At 37.7% G+C, this 13,601-nt stretch overlaps 1 non-coding gene across 1 annotated transcript; it reads left to right on the top strand.

Moving 5' to 3' along the window:
* The first annotated feature begins 1,629 nt into the window (after window positions 1-1,629).
* LOC141603822 (small nucleolar RNA R71) lies at window positions 1,630-1,736 on the top strand. The gene has a single exon (XR_012525671.1). It is a non-coding gene; the product is annotated as a small nucleolar RNA R71 (small nucleolar RNA).
* The last annotated feature ends 11,865 nt before the right edge of the window (window positions 1,737-13,601 follow it).

Raw genomic sequence — 13,601 nt, 5'->3', positions numbered from 1 at the left:
AAATCCGCATTTAATTTTATGACAAATTAATTTCGACATATATGAGTATGTTAGTATGTATATGAATCTACATTTCCTTCAATATTGATGCGTGAGGACTTGGCCAGTTTACCTAGAAGTCTTGACCACATAAATTATTTAATCACTTTATTTATTTCCGCTGAGAGTTATACATTATTTTATATTAAGTTTTAGTTTGGTTAATTATAATAAACATGTAATCCCTAAAGTTTAATTTAAAGTACTTTGGTTTGTTGTACTTTGTTATTCACTACCTCGGAAAACCGAGATGGTAACGCTCTCATTTACTTGGGATGTCTAGCTAAAGGCTCCTAAATAAATGGGGGTGTTACAAATGGCACTACTTATCTTCGTGAAGGCGATGGTTTCCAAATTCCTTATGGACTTCTTCTTGGTAAAGATATCTTTCATGTATTTTGCGTAGGCCGGAACATGGTCGATCAGCTCCGTGAATGGGATGAAAACCTCAAGGTTCTTCACAATCTCCATGAACTTTCTAAATTGCTCATCAAGCTTGGGCTTGGCTTGGCGATATGGAAATGGGAGTCTAATCACAATGGGCTCTTTGTCAACTTCTTTAGCCTTCTCATCGCTTTTCTTCTTCAATGATTCATTGGTAGTTGGTTCTACTACCCTAGGATTTCTCCTCAATGGTTCTATAACATCTCTTGTCTTGACACTTTCTTCAACAACATCCTCTTCAATTGGCTCCTTAGGTCCCTCATATCTTGTGCCACTCCTCAAGTTGATGGCATTGATAGTTTCATGTCTTGTAGTAGGGTTACCTTGAGGAGGTAATTGTCCTTTTTGTCTTTGGGAACTTGAAGAGGCCAATTGAAACAATTGTGTTTCCAACATCTTGGTATGAGCAAGGATATTGTTGATGGTAGTGTCTTTGGCTTGGCTATCTCTTTGCATTTGATCAAAGAAATATTGTTGGCTCTTTTGCATTTGAAAGACCGCTTTTTGAACAACAGAAGCTTGGTCATTGGGTTGATTGTAAGAGGGTTGGTTTTGGTTGAAGTAGGGTCTTTGAGTAGGATTTCTCATTGGAGGTGGGGTATATGTTGGTTGAGGATTTTGAACATTTTGGCTTTTGTATGAGAAGTTTGGGTGGAATTTGGTGTTTTCATTATAATAGTTAGAGTAAGGGGTGCCAATCTTGTATGCTTGGAAAGTATTCACTTGCTCACTTGTGCCCCTACACTCTTGTTGATCATGTCCCAAAGTTCCACAATTCTCACACACTCCACTTGGAATAGAAGAGGTTGCCACCATGGCATTGACATGTTGACTGGATGATTGAGAGGCCTCATTCATCTTGTCTATGGCCTTCTCAAATTTCAAGTTCATTGTTTTAATATGGGAGCTTAGTTGGGCACCCAAATCGGCAATCAATTGTGCGACAGAATCAACTTCATGTCTCCCCCCCTAGTAGCTTTTCTTGGCCTACTATATTGAGAGTTATGAACCTCCAATTCCTCTATCTTTGCCCAAGTTTGGTTGTCATCAACCTCGGTGAATCTTCCATTAGAACCCATGTTGAGCACATTCCTTGCATCTTCATACAATCCATTCCAAAATTGTTGGACTAGAAACCATTCACTTAGTCCATGATGAGGACAAGAGCGACATGTGTCCCTGAATCTTTCCCATGCCTCATATAGAGACTCCTTATCTCTCTGCTTGAACCCGGTGATTTGGGCTCTTAACATGTTGTTCTTCTCCGGAGGGAAGAACTTCTTGTAGAAGGGAAGTGCTAACTTTTTCCGTGAATCAATACCAAAGTAGCCTTATCTAGGCTCTTCAACCATTGTTTTGCGGTTCCGATCAAGGAAAAAGGACACAATACCCATCGAACTTGGTCTTGATTACCCCCGTTTAGGAAATGGCATCACAATAGTCACAAAAAGTCTCCATGTGTAGATGAGGGTCCTCACTAGGCATCCCTCCATATTGAGTTCTCTCAACTAATTGTGTGAATGCGGATTTGGCAATGAAATTACCGGTCAAGTGGTGTGGTGTTGGAGTACCATTTGGTAGGTTCTCCTCGGTTGGTACGGAATGAGATGAAAATTTAGGCATTGTAGGTTGATTTTGCGGTTGGTTTGGAATTGGGTTTTCCTCTCCTTGTCTTGCAAAAGGGTTGGTAAACTCAACACTATCCGATTGGACAATACCAATATCCACAAGTTCTCCAATACCCACAATTGTTGAAGTTCCTCTAACAATTCTTCTAATATTCGTCAAAGTTCTTTAAATCTCGGATCAATAGGCAAAGTTTTGCCTTGTGATCTCCTAGACATGCAAAAATCAAACAACTAGAAAACAATTAAAACTACCTTGATGAGTTTTACTTCCGCAAGGTTAAGAAAGACACAACTAAAAACAACAAATAACCACTCAATTGAACACCGTCCCCGGCAACGGTGCCATTTTGATGAGGGTTTGGAACGTCATCAATTCTTACTATCAAACAGTATTTATAATCTCAACAAACTACTCTTAGTAGAGTGGTAAGTAAAGGTCGGATCCCATGGGAAGGGTATTGGATTAAGTTATCGATTGTAGAAAGTTAGGTCTTAGGGTGTCACAATTTGGGTTGAGTTTGAAGTTTGCAGTCTAAACTACTTAACAAAGGAAATGTAAACAAATGAAAGTAAAGTAAAGCAAGCAAATGGGGTTGGAAACAATTGATTAAAGCACTAGGGTGTCATGGTTTCTTAAGGGAATCATGGTGATATTATACAAATAAGTTTCATAGATGCAAGCAAGTTATTGTTGTAGTGGAATCGAGTTAGTTTATATGTTATAATTCCTAGGAAGATTTGGCTCTCGGAGCCGAGTCGGTCAAGACTTTACAATACCTACAAGTCGACTTAGTTTCTTCCTATTCAACTATATACATGGTCTAACAAGCCTTGAGTTAGTTTATGTCTTACAAGTCTTGTTGAATGGATACGAGATTCATGCTAGGTTGTCAATCAAGCATTTCATCAAGCATAACATGTGCATAAGTTGAAACTATAACAAGCAAGCAATCATATGAACTTATTAAGTAATGATCTACCCCTTGATTAATTCCCCTAATCCTCTATTAACCCTAGCTAAGAGACTACTCACTCATGATCATGAAAAACATGCTAATAAGTGTCTCAATCATATTGACAAGGCAAAACATGATGGAGGAGTAAAGTAATAAACAATAATTAAGCAAAGGGTAAAAGAGATTGTACCAACTTAGGATGATCCAAATAATAAGCAAAGAATAATAGAAGAAAACTTGATGAATGATGAAGTTTTGTCAATTCTCCAATAAACCCAAATAGTCTTCAAATTACCAAACTAAATCTAAGTACGCTTGAATGATTAAGGAAAGGTTAAGATTTGATTAAGATTGAATTGTGTAATACAACTTGATTAACTTGGTAATTAACCCTACTAAAACTCTACTAAAGCTTGATTAAGAATTGGTAAATAATCTCCTATTACAATGGGGTATTTATACTAAGTACAAGTATTAGGGTAACTAAGGGCTTAAATGACGATTAAGTCCCTAAGATGAAGATTAACGGCTTGCAAGTCCTCTATGGAGCCGCTCGACCTGACCCTGTTGGACGCCGATGCTGTAAGGAAATTTGCCCGTCCTGGTTGTGGGACGCTCGGGCTGTGTCTTTGGGACGCCCGTCTTGTTCATCAGGATGCTCGGGCTGAGCTTGGGACGCCCGTCCCATAGGCCAGTTTGGCTTCTTCTTCAATTTGCTGCCTCATGACCCGTGGGGATCGTTGAGGAGCCTTGGGGGTCCTTCATCATTGCCCAAATACTTGTTTTACTGACTTAGGCCTTTAGTATTTGTCTCCTTTTTGTTGCTTGGTCGTTAGATGCGATCCATTTAGCTCCATATATGCAAGGTTAGCATTCCTCTCCTACCAAGGATACAAAACCTCAAAGAATATGCAAAGTAGGAAGCTAAAGATAAGAAACGACCCTACTGCATGCAAGAAAGCATAGGAACGAGGCTAGTTTGGGGACTAAATGTGTGCAAATCCGAGTCACATCAGTCACCCATTCCAACAAGACTCTCACCTGAGCACGCTTAACGTTAGAGTTTTTTTAAAGTGCTGCCGAAATTGAAAGTTAACTTTGTTGATATAATTAGCACTTTGAATCCTTTTAAGTTTATTTTTTTTTCCATTCAAAATTTACCTTTAGTACTATTACTTACAAAAATGTTACATGATTTACAATTTTTTGCGGGAAAAACATTATTTTGGCCAAAACATCAAATTTTCGATGTTAACCTCCCGACTAATGATTTTGACGTCATTTTTTTTTACTGAAGTCAGCAAAACCATTTTCTCCAAAAAGTAAATTTAATCTTGTTTTCTTTACATTTTTTATTTATTTAGTTTATCGACATTCTTATTTTCATTTCTCTTGTACTCATTTTTTAGTATATTTTTCAATGCAAATTCTATACTTTGACCGTCGTACCTGCGATATGAAAAATGTGACCATTGTTTTGTAAAATAATGACCACTTTTTATAACTAATGGTCTTTTTCCCCCAAAGTGGTCCCTATTAACCATAAAGTAGTCACTTTTTACCTAAAAAACACGAAAAATACTGTCGTAAAACAGAATCGCTTATTTTCCTAAAGTGATTTCTTTTTGTTATGATTTATCGTTTCTTTTCTCAAAATTTTCACATTATTTGCACATGTGATTTTAAATAATTATAATTTCTATATTTTCCTTGTGATGCAGTCATTTTCAATGAAAAAAAATTCTCCATATTGAAATTTTAAATTGATAATTTATCCAATATGTTTTTTTCTTAATTGATTTGTGGAAGATCATTTTTTTGCTTTCATTTCTTAGCGCACTTATTTTATTTAATCAATTTTTTAATGTTACTTTTGTTTCTTTTTCACTCCTAAAAACATTTCCCAAGTTTTTTTCTCGACAAGGTACATTTTATATTAAATTCAAATCTTTCTATAAATATGTAAAGAGTTAGGAACGATAAACACCTAAGAGAGGGAGGGGGTGAATTAGGTGAAACATTTTTAAAAATTTCTTCTTAACTTAGTTAATTGAACTTAAGAGAAAAACCTTCTAGTACAAACCTTGAGAAACTTAATATAATGTAAGTTCAGAAGATGGTACAACGGTTTTATGTCACAGTATGGATGACTGTGACACAGAAATGGAAATACGTATGAACGAGATAGAGCAAACTAAGAGAACGTAAAAGTAAATGAGCAAACAAACGATGTTTTAAAAATTGGTTCAACCTCTACTCCGAGGCCTACGTCCAACAGTTATTTTATTGCTTGTTTAGAAATTTACTCAAACAACTAAACCCTTATAATTAAAATAACTCGCCAATCTACCTCGATTGCACTCAAACTTAAAGCTACTCTACTTCAAAATTTTATATGTTCTATCTCACAGGTTTACAGAGTCTTTGAATCACAAGGGTTCACTTAATGAACATGGAGATCACGATTAAGACTTAAACACGAGAATCATGGAACAACTCATTATGTCAGAGTGCAGCGAACCGATACTTGGAAGTTTGCAGCTTTTGAAAACAAACGAAGACTTTTAAATAAGAAAAACGTTTTACAAATACTTAAAGAACAAAGGTTTAAATGCACAAATGATTTGCAAGGTTTCTCAATAAATGGTTTGGAAAGTCTTGAGAAATAAATAATTCTAAGCCTCACTATTTATAGTGGATTTCACCATCTAGGAAGTGCAACTAGGTTAATTAAATCCATTATAAAATAGGTAACCTTTGAATGATGGTAAGTGTTAGGTTTTAGATTAAAGCACAAGTCTTTAATCAAAATCAGAAAACTCTTCCCGAAACACTCAACATGTGACACTTTACCAAATTGGCAATAAACTTTTTAGCTTTAAAACTTTGACAAGTCCAACCTTACCATTTTGGTAAAAGCAAATGTACAAATCTAGAGGATTTAACAATGGAGATTTGTGATTTTAATTTTCAGATTTGTTTTCAAACTTTGATAATTAAAATGTTAAAACTTTGAGGATATGGATTTTTTAAAGATTTCAACACTTAGACATTTTGTATAAAAGTTCCTCCATACGGTAGTATCAGAAACAACAGTGCAGCGCACTGTTGCATGGTTTTCCAGCTACTTGACTTAAATGAGAATGTTACACTTACTCTTACAACTTTTGACTAAGGCTAGGGACATATCATTGTCTTGACTTCATGTTTGCTTCATCTTGCTCATGTTAAGCCTTCTTGAGAGTCCATTTGATTGCTTCAATCACTAAGCATTTGTAACTAAGAACAAACAATCAAAAAACAAAGAAACTTGGCATCATCAACCAGGTGTGTTCTAACAATATCTTACAAATAAAGTTGAAAATGTAATTTTGACTGAAACGGTTTGACAATATATTAATTTTTGATTTCTCTAAGATAGATGGTAAATAACTTATTTATTAAATTTGATATGCTATGTCTTTAAATGTGATACGATCATTTAAGATTGTTATTTAAGATTATAAAGTTTTAATTAAAAAAGTAAAAGAAATTAAAAGAAATTCATGACTTTAATAAACAAAATTATATATTAAAACAAATTTCTTAAATTATTAATGTTTTGAAAAACCTACAAAACATAATTGTGATTTGTAAAAAAATCAAACAACTTAGACGATAAACTTTTCTTTGCCTACATATAAGTTTATAAAATTTTAATATTTCTTATTAAAGTAAATAAAATAATAAAAAATATTAATTAAATTAATCAAAGTGCTTCCAAAATCTTATATTTAAATGTATTTTCATATTATTTATATTTCATTAAATTTCATTCAGATTTTGTATTTTTTTTAAGAAAGTAATTTTTAGGTTTACCTTAACCTGAAAATATCTTAATTTAAGTCGGAAAAGATACTCGCCACGGGTGTTTGTTAGTTCGTGACTAATAAAATATTTGTCACGGAACATTTCGTGGCTAAATAAAATTTCACCACGGGTGTGACATAGGTCGTGGCTAAAATGATTATTTGCCACAGGTGTATCCTAATTCGTGGCGACAGTGAATTTTTGTCACGGGAAACGTTGTCCCGTGGCATAAATTTTTTTCCAAAATGATAAATAAGTTTTTCCCGTTGCTAAGCAGAATTTAGCCACGAATTAAAAATTTCCGTGGCATAATTCGTGGCGCAATTGACAATTTGTTGTAGTGCCTCTTTCTCGCCGCCGCCATTATCAGGTAAATTTAACTTAAATTTTACATTATAAACCATCTCCTCTTTTCCCTCGATCTCGCTCTTTTATAAACTATTATTGATGTGTACCATTTATTTGAAATAAATCTTATTCTTGAAGGTTTAATTGGGTGAATCACTATAACTTCATTTAGTAAGTGGTGGCAACCATTAAAAGGTATATTTATTTTATAAGTAGGCGCATACTGGTTGATATATGCAAATGTGGAATTTTTGAAACTCGTGTTTGTTATTGTTGTCACTCCTTTTATGACAACATGTTTTTTATCCATATATTAGATTACAAGTTTTATTGTTGTTTGATTTCCGAAGATATATGTTATCATGTTGGTTTCTACTACTAGCAAGTGTAAGACTAAGTTAAACTGATGTGGTATCCGAATGTATGTGTTATCATGTTAATTTAGTATCTTTGGTGGGAAATGTTGTGAATATTGGTGTTATTGAGTTGAATTATTGTTGATTTCTTATTGTTTATATTCATCTTGGTCGCATAATATTATCTTTAATTTGTAGGAGATTAATGTAGGTAAAGGATCGAAAGAGAGTAGAACTTCTACAAATACACCCAAAAATGTACATGAGGTATTAGTTGACGACCCATTTGCCTCATAACCCTTTCCGGATAAATGAAGGAAGCAACCCTCAAACCAACAACCATCAAAGAACGGGAAGAAGCGGCCGATGCGGGAAACCCCAGGAAAGATCTCAAACGCCACCACGACACCCCCCAGCGGACGTGAGGAACACCCTCTCTACCAACCTCGAGGTCCAATAAACCTTGGTGCATGCAAAGCTATTCGCATACAAATTCTTTCTCATGGTAAGGTGATGAAAGGAGTAAGGAGAAGCATCAATTGGAGGCTCAACATATCTTACCCTCTCCATAAGCCATACTTGGAGAATTCTAGGAGATCCAAATGATAGTGAATCTCCACAAGGCACCTTCTTATCCAAGACTTGAACAATCTCACCAAGCACCAACTAAGACGGGTTCCGTCGATGCTCCATTTGCTCAACAATGTGAATAAGTTTCATACTACCGTACCATTTCGGTCCCTCTTTCTTCAAGACATCAACAAGAAGATAAGCATGCACTAGGCAAAAGGCAAAGGTCCTTTTTTATAGCAACCTCCAAAAAATTAATATCTAGCCGATTGGAAAAGATGTTGATAAAAGATAACATGTCAACACCATGAGGAGCAAGAAGGAAGTTCATTTTGCTTACCAACAAGCCTTGCATGGAGCAGAATGTCTCCTTATAGCACAACTAAATCGGAGGAAGCACTGTGGTATAACATGGCCACACTCTAATAACACCTACTTCTTCGGCAAACGGGCAAATTTCGCATGTCGGGAAGATGAAAACATGATGTTTCTTATCCTAAAACTGAGAGCTTGCATCAAGGAATGAAGATTGAAACTTGACTTGGCAAAGCACCAACCATTGACCAACTCTCATTATATCGAGTTCATACTTTTCGGGAGGCAATAAATTCCGACAACAATGTCAAAACCTACCTTCGAAAGTATGCATGGTTTTTTTTTGTTGAAGAAGAAGGGAATTTTTTGTAGAGTCTTTGTGTTTCAGATGATGAAGCAATGAAGCACAACTCGCTATTTATACAAAGCAATTAACACATTTTTTCTGAAAAAAGGGGAGGCCCCTTGCATCGACAAGATGGTCGCGCCTCTTTAGGAAACTTCTAAGGATTCGCACCGTGACTTGTCCTTGTCAAGTTGTGTTTTCTTCTGACACCTCTTTTTCCTCGCCATAATGCTCGCGCGTATTATGGTTAGTCAGGAATTTTTATGTTTTCTCACACTGACTTTTCCTTGGATTCATGTTTAACGAAATCCGACACGGTTTTCATGACTCAGCTTTAAACATACAAGTTTCCTTTTTTTTTTGAAAGTGTGGGAAGGACTAGTCGCCCCAATCCGTGACAAAAAAGCCATATATACAAAACCGCCTCACGCAAAATATATCAACAAACGTTTGCTTCAAACGACTAACCGTACAAACAGGGTCTGACACAAATACTTATCATACAGACACTAGCCTAAAACAACGAACAGGGGGCTATTCGCCACCTACCGGACTAGGTACTTCCCGTCCCTCCAACCAGAAAAGAAAGGGAGCAACATGAAAAAAAGAAGTAACAACGGACGCAGCGGGGGTTACTATGACGATAATCCCTCTTTCCTACTCCAAGACGAAAAGAGGAAAAGTGCCTAGCAAACTTCGGACGACATGATGATCAGGAGCCATGACACAGTACATCGCCCCAATGTTGAAGCCTAATCATAAGAATTCAGCGATGAGTGAGAGCCACAATGTAGGATGCCACCCCGATGTTGGCCCCCAATCATTAGAATTAAGCGATGGTTGAAAGTAGAAACACAGTACGCCGCCCGGATGTTGACCCTGAATCATCAGACGCCCCTCAATCTGCAGGAGTAGGTCACTGATCAGGATTCGGTGATCTACCCTCGAGCCTCACTCGTAGCCAAACCAAGCGAATCTCCTAGATCCTCCTTCTCCCGAATCTTCCTCCTCCCGAGTCCAGGACCGAACAGAGCCCGAGCACTCACCTGAAATCAAAAGCAAAATAGAATAAGTAGAAATTTTGGCATTACGATGGCACGAAATAGGCAAAAGCTAAAACTGGCCAACACAAAAATCGTCTGCAAATACAAAACAATAGCAAAACTAGTAAGGGAAAACCTGCCGAATCACATTTAACAAAACATTTCACAAAAAAACTCAAAAAAAAAAACAAACAAAAACCCGACTCGCCCTTCTCTTCAAGCAAAATCCGAGTCAATATAACGACAAAGAAACCAAATGCCCCCCGGGCCAACACAAAAGCCTACGGGACCCAAAATGTTTACCCGTCCTAACCGGACACTTCACAAAGCTCAAAAAGGCGATTTTACGCCAATTAAGCGCTAAAAAAATAAAAAATTCAATGGCGGCCACGACAAAGCAACATCAACCGATCGCATCCTAATGTGACCTAAACTATTTCTAGGAAACATGTCAAAGCAAAACAGCTCACTTTGAGCCCAGACAGGCGCTTATTTCGTGAGCATAAGACCGTCTGACAAGGGCAAAATGCAAAATCCCCCCCCCCCCCCCCGGCCCCGCGCATATGATAGAGGTTTCACATAGCAAAGACGGTGTTCCCTGACTATAACGCAACCTAGTGAGGCCTATAAATCAAGCAAACAAGCTCAACATTGCGAAATGAGACGGTTTTCTGTCTCATTCACGTTTTTCGCACATAGGATGCGGGAATGGGGACCAAAATGTAAACTAAAATCACCCTTAGACTCCTAAACGAGTTTATAACCTAATACAAGCTTCAATTGCACACAAAAATGGGCAAATAAAAACACCCAATTCAATTTGGGACGAATTAGGTTCGTTCTAATCCAATCAACACAAATGCAAACAAAACAAACGAAATCAAGAGGATTGACATACCTTGAGATGACATGATAATTGAAAAACGAATCCAAGAAGCAAACGAGATAAAAAATGACGATTTTGAGAGCATTTGGGTGATTTGTATCGTAGAAGACGAAAGAATGAAGAGCAAGTAGCTCTCGCGTCCTTTTTAAGGAAATAGGGGGAGCCCCTTGTATGGCCAAAGGGCTTGCGCCTCTTTGAGGTGTTCCTGCCTTTTCCGGCAGATTTTGGGCTTGGGCCCAAAATACACGTCCAAATACACACAACAACACTAGTCTTACAAAATAGCGAAATTCAAATTCGCTATTTTCACAAAATTTCAAATGACGGAATTAAAAACCGTTAGCATTCTCACAAATACAAAACAACGAAATTCAAATTCGCTATTCTCACAAAATACCAAATGACGGAATTAAAAATCGTTATTTTTCTCACAAATACAAAATGGCGAAATTCAAATTCGCTATTTTCACAAATTTCCAAATGACGGAATTAAAAATCGTTATTTCCCTCACAAATACAAAATGGCGAAATTCAAATTTGCTATTTAATAAAATCTCATGTAACGGAATTAAAACCCGTTATTTCCGTCACAAATACAAAATGGCGAAATTCAAATTCGCTATTTTCACAGAAATTTCAAACGATGGAATTAAAAACCGTTATTTCCTTCACAATCGCAAATTGCGAGATTAAAACTCATTATTTCCCCTAAATTTCGAACGGTAGCAATAAAAACCGCTATTTCTCCTCAAAATTTGAAGTTGCAAATGGCAGTAACGGAAGCCGCCCACCACACGATCCAGGCCCGAGTAATAAGAGGCATATCTCTTTCGAGCATTGCGAACATCCTTATGAACAACAAAACTTCCCCAGTGGAACCCGAGAAGGCCTCCCCACGGAGTCACCCTTCAACAAATGCGCAAGTCTACCTGTATGAGCAGCAACGACCGCTCGTCAAGCAAAGAGAAATCTAGCACCTTCCTTCCCCAGCGGCACCAACGTCGCTCCCTAATAGGTCGGTTAAACAAACAACCTCTTAAATAGGCCCGATGGTTCAGGTTATTTCCCGCACCTCGATCACTCGGCCATCAATGACGGGCGAGTCTCTACGCACTGACACCAAATAACTTCTTCAAATAGGCCCGATAATTCAGGCTATTTCCTGCAGTCGATCACTCGACCATCAATGACTAGAGACTCTCCACGCACCGATAACAGACAACCTCTTGAAGTAGGCCCAATAATTCACGCTATTTCCCAGACTCGATCACTGGACCATCAATGTTTGGCGAGTCTCCACGCACCGACAACAGACAACCTCTTGATCCAGCCTATTTCCCACAGTCGATTATTAAACCATTAATGTCTGGCGAGTCTCCATGCACTGACAACAAACAACCTCTTAAAATAGGATCGATGATTAAGGCCATTTCCCGCAATCAATCACTCGACCATCAATGACTGGCGAGCCTCTACGCATGTTCAAGAACAAATCAAGGACATATCCTGAAGATGCCTCAGGTATAACTTCTTCCTATGGCTGGCAAGCCTTTATACGTAGTCTAAGGGACTTTAAACGACCCGAGCCGGCAAACGAAAGACTCTAAACTATTCCCGGCGGCAGGTCCTTGACTCGAATCCCCAAGTCGCCTCGACGTCGCCCTTCTCGACGGCAGGTGCTTGGCTCAAATCCTTTTGAGTCGCCTCGACGTCGTTTCGGTCTTCAAGTTGTAATCTTCGATTGACCTCAGGGTTGTACATTAACTTTCGCCTTGTCTAAGCCTCAATCAAAGTGGGGGCTCTATAGATACCCAGTACCTATGGAATCACCAACAAACACCCGATGATTATCGGACTACAATACGTTTTAGAAATCGCTACGTTTGATCGATAATTTGTATAACTACGTGTTGGGGAGCTCAGAAAACGGTTTCAAAAATGAAAACAATTTAGAATATTTCAAAAATACCTGGAGTGTTTTGTTGTAGGACGATGGGGTCGCAATGACACTAATTCGAGTCAAAACCGACACCGGGCCAAAAACTGACTCAAAATTCAAATCCTGACTCCAACAACGAGTCAAACACAACAAACCGACCCCCACATAATATCCACATACAGAGTGTACACGGAATACTTAGTGATCAACCTCAAATCATATCCTAACAAAACCTAGGATAGAATAAAACACAAATTCTAAATTTGCTAAAAGGACAACACAACCCATGTATTGCCTACATGCTCGCTCCTCTTTGGGTGGCCGGCATAGCCACGTCACCCAAAATGCAAAACACCACACATTTTTATATAAATACCCCCTAGCACCCCATTTGTAAAGCACGCGAGAGTCCGCCCTTTCTTTCTCCCTAAAAATTCTAAACCTCGACTTCTAAAGTAAAAAATCGACAAGTGTTTTCGATCTACCGATTGAAAACACGAGCCTTACATATTATTTGGTACCATCATCGTGCATTAAAAATACTTGGATTACCACTTTGTAGACACCTCGTTTCTGCACCTCCCGCCAACCACCCAGTGATGATTGGGCTTCATGTTTGATACGCGGAGCGATTTTATAACAGTTCATAAGTTCATCGTCAAGTGATAGATAAAACACTTGTATCAACCTCATGGTCATCATCTACACGCCAATACGGTCGTTTTAACAGTAATTAGAGTTCATTTGGAGTCCGGTTCGAAAACCGCTTCATTTTCTAAAAAACGTTTAAATGCCGAGTCGAAATATTTCGGAGTGTTGTAGAATTCTCTGGATATTTATTCCTAATTAAATTTAATATTTTTAAGGAAATATCTTCCCCAT

Source organism: Silene latifolia, chromosome 9 (assembly GCF_048544455.1).
Source record: "Silene latifolia isolate original U9 population chromosome 9, ASM4854445v1, whole genome shotgun sequence".
NCBI classification, from domain to species: domain Eukaryota; kingdom Viridiplantae; phylum Streptophyta; class Magnoliopsida; order Caryophyllales; family Caryophyllaceae; genus Silene; species Silene latifolia.
This window is presented reverse-complemented; position numbering and strand designations above follow the sequence as displayed.